Here is a 2,413-nt window from a genome sequence, read left to right on the forward strand (position 1 = left end):
AGGAATGCCCCAAAGTCACTGAGCCCTGAGCTTGCAATGGGATGAATTCCAGCCAGGACAGCTTTCCTGAGGATTGAGGAAAACACAAGTGACAATGTCAAATTTGCTTTCAGTTATTAGCACAGCATGATCAGAACTGATAATCAAACATTTAGTAATGTTGATCTTCAGATTTAGGTTGGGATTGGATATGTGTCACCTTTTGGTCCTACTGAAATATTAATATTTCATTTTTCAAACAAAATCTCAAACTTATTTTTCTGACTTTTTTTTTAATGGGTAACAATAAAGGGTTTCAGTGGAGCCTGTAAATTACAAAATGTTTTATGGTGAAGCCTGTAAGGAAACACCATAAAAGCCTGGAGTGCTCTTTCAGGTTTTAACACTGATAAACACAATACACACAAGATGTGAAACAGTAATTAAAAGAATTCCCAGGGGCATAGAGATGTGTTAGGTGGCTTGTGAGGCAAAACCTTTCATCCTGGATACAGAAAACCTGAAGTCAATTGCCAGCTTTAGCACTGCTCTGGCATATGACATTGAGCAAGTTCAATCTCAATGCTTTCCTTCTCCATCATCATCAATGGGACAATAGCATTGACCTTCACAAGGTCTCTTGAGATCTACTGATGAAAATTACTGGATGAGTGTATGATCATCATTCTTTGTACTATTGCTTCTGAAACACAACAATAGATTGCAATTATTACCTTGAGACATATAAACCTAGAATGTATTTATGCTTTCAGGTAGAGAGCTGTTATTCAAAGCAGTTATCTGATGACTAAATTGACAAATTACAAATCTCCGTTACACTGAAATTGGTAAAATGCATGCACATTAAATGTAACGTATTGTTCATTTTGGCACTCTGTTTGAGTCTCAAAGTATAGACTCATCACTGTGACCAAAGATTGTTTAGCTTCTATGCTTGATACCCATTTAAAATCTTCAGATGATAATGTGAATACCTTCAGCAGCAGTCATGTCCATGGGAAGAAGCAAGTGTCCATAGGCTTAAAACTTAAAGGTGTTTTTTACTGGTTTTGGGGTTTTTTTGCTATTTTTAATACATATGGAAATAAAGAATAAGTTCAGAGTCATTTAAAAAGCCTTTTAGGAGGCTTCACAAAACCAGTCTACTGCAAGAATTTGTGAATACTGGATTTGGGGGCCATTCTGACTCTTCCTTTTATTCTCCTGTCTACCTTTTGTTCTGCCTAAAACAGCTTGGTTATTGTTGCCCCTTCTAGACCCTGTCCTAGGGGATCAGTGTATAGCTCCCATTGTTTGCCAAACTTGAATAGACTGATCCCAAGCAGGCTCTGATTCTGTATCCATTTCAAGAGAGTGGTACTGTCAGGGCAGAACTTCTATTGGAGAAAGCTAAAATACAAGCAGAAGCCTAATGAAAGGCTTGTAGAATTGTCCTGAGTTAGTTTCAAAAACTAAAAGAGAAATAGTCCTGATATTTGTTTAAAGTGCTTTTTCTTCAAGTGCTGGAATGCACATTATTTGGAATGCATAAAGCACACCTTAGATGGATTAAGTATCTTTTCCCTGAGAGGTCTCAAAAAGCAGCTGTAAAGAGGAGACATCAGAGACCCTGACAGTTTTCTAGAGATGAGCTCTTGCTCTGATTCAGTTTGGTATCTCGATCAATTGTCTAGATAATGCAAGATACTAGTAAATTTTGTAGCCTAATAAATGAGCGAATAATTAATATCTGGTTACAAAATCATCTGATGTATCCAATTAAGTCATCCCAGTCCAGTAAATTGCATTTTTAATGTCATAAAATGTGAGGAAATGCATCTGGAAATAAAGAATGCAGAGATGGAGCTAGCATGACAAAAAGTACCTCAAAAAAGAATTTAGTTGTTACTATTTCAGTGTGACCTCTCAGGGTAATACTGTGGTAAACTGGACTACTCTAACAATTAAACGTATAAATACACAATATAAAAAGGAGACAGGGGAGTGACACTGTCTTTGTCCACAGCACAGAGGCATTGGAACGATGCACCATTTCTGGCACCCACGGTTAGGGAGGGAGGAAAAACACAGGAAATTATTCAGAGGAGGAACATTAATGAAAGGGAGAGATAACAAGATATAAAATAGGGACGTAGGAAGCTCAAGCTATTTAGGTTACCAAAGACAAAGCTGAGAGGTGACGATGGCAGCGCATAGACCACTGCAAACGGCGAGAAGGTCAAGTTAGACAAATCCATGCGGATCGCGTGCCAGCATTACCTGGCTGCGCTGCACCTGACGGGCCCTCTGCCACAGCATTTCAGCCACCAGCTGGGCCCGGAACCTCCGGGCGAACAGCTGCGCAAGGCAGCGTTGCGTTCCCGAGCGGAGAAACCCTTCAACCGCGCAGCGAGGCGGGGGCGCGCACCCATCC

The 2,413-nt window shown here is 40.0% G+C and overlaps 1 protein-coding gene across 1 annotated transcript in view; it reads right to left on the reverse strand.

Annotated features, from left to right (window-relative positions):
* TANGO2 (transport and golgi organization 2 homolog) overlaps positions 1–2,407 on the reverse strand; it is a 28,659-nt gene extending 26,252 nt beyond the window's left edge. The window contains exon 1 of the mRNA XM_008634098.2: positions 2,260–2,407. The gene's annotated coding sequence lies outside the window, so the exon portion shown is untranslated. The remainder of the gene's footprint in view (positions 1–2,259) is intronic.
* Positions 2,408–2,413: the final 6 nt, after the last annotated feature.

The sequence above is a fragment of the Corvus brachyrhynchos genome, unplaced genomic scaffold (genome assembly GCF_000691975.1).
Source record: "Corvus brachyrhynchos isolate BGI_N302 unplaced genomic scaffold, ASM69197v1 scaffold114, whole genome shotgun sequence".
NCBI classification, from domain to species: domain Eukaryota; kingdom Metazoa; phylum Chordata; class Aves; order Passeriformes; family Corvidae; genus Corvus; species Corvus brachyrhynchos.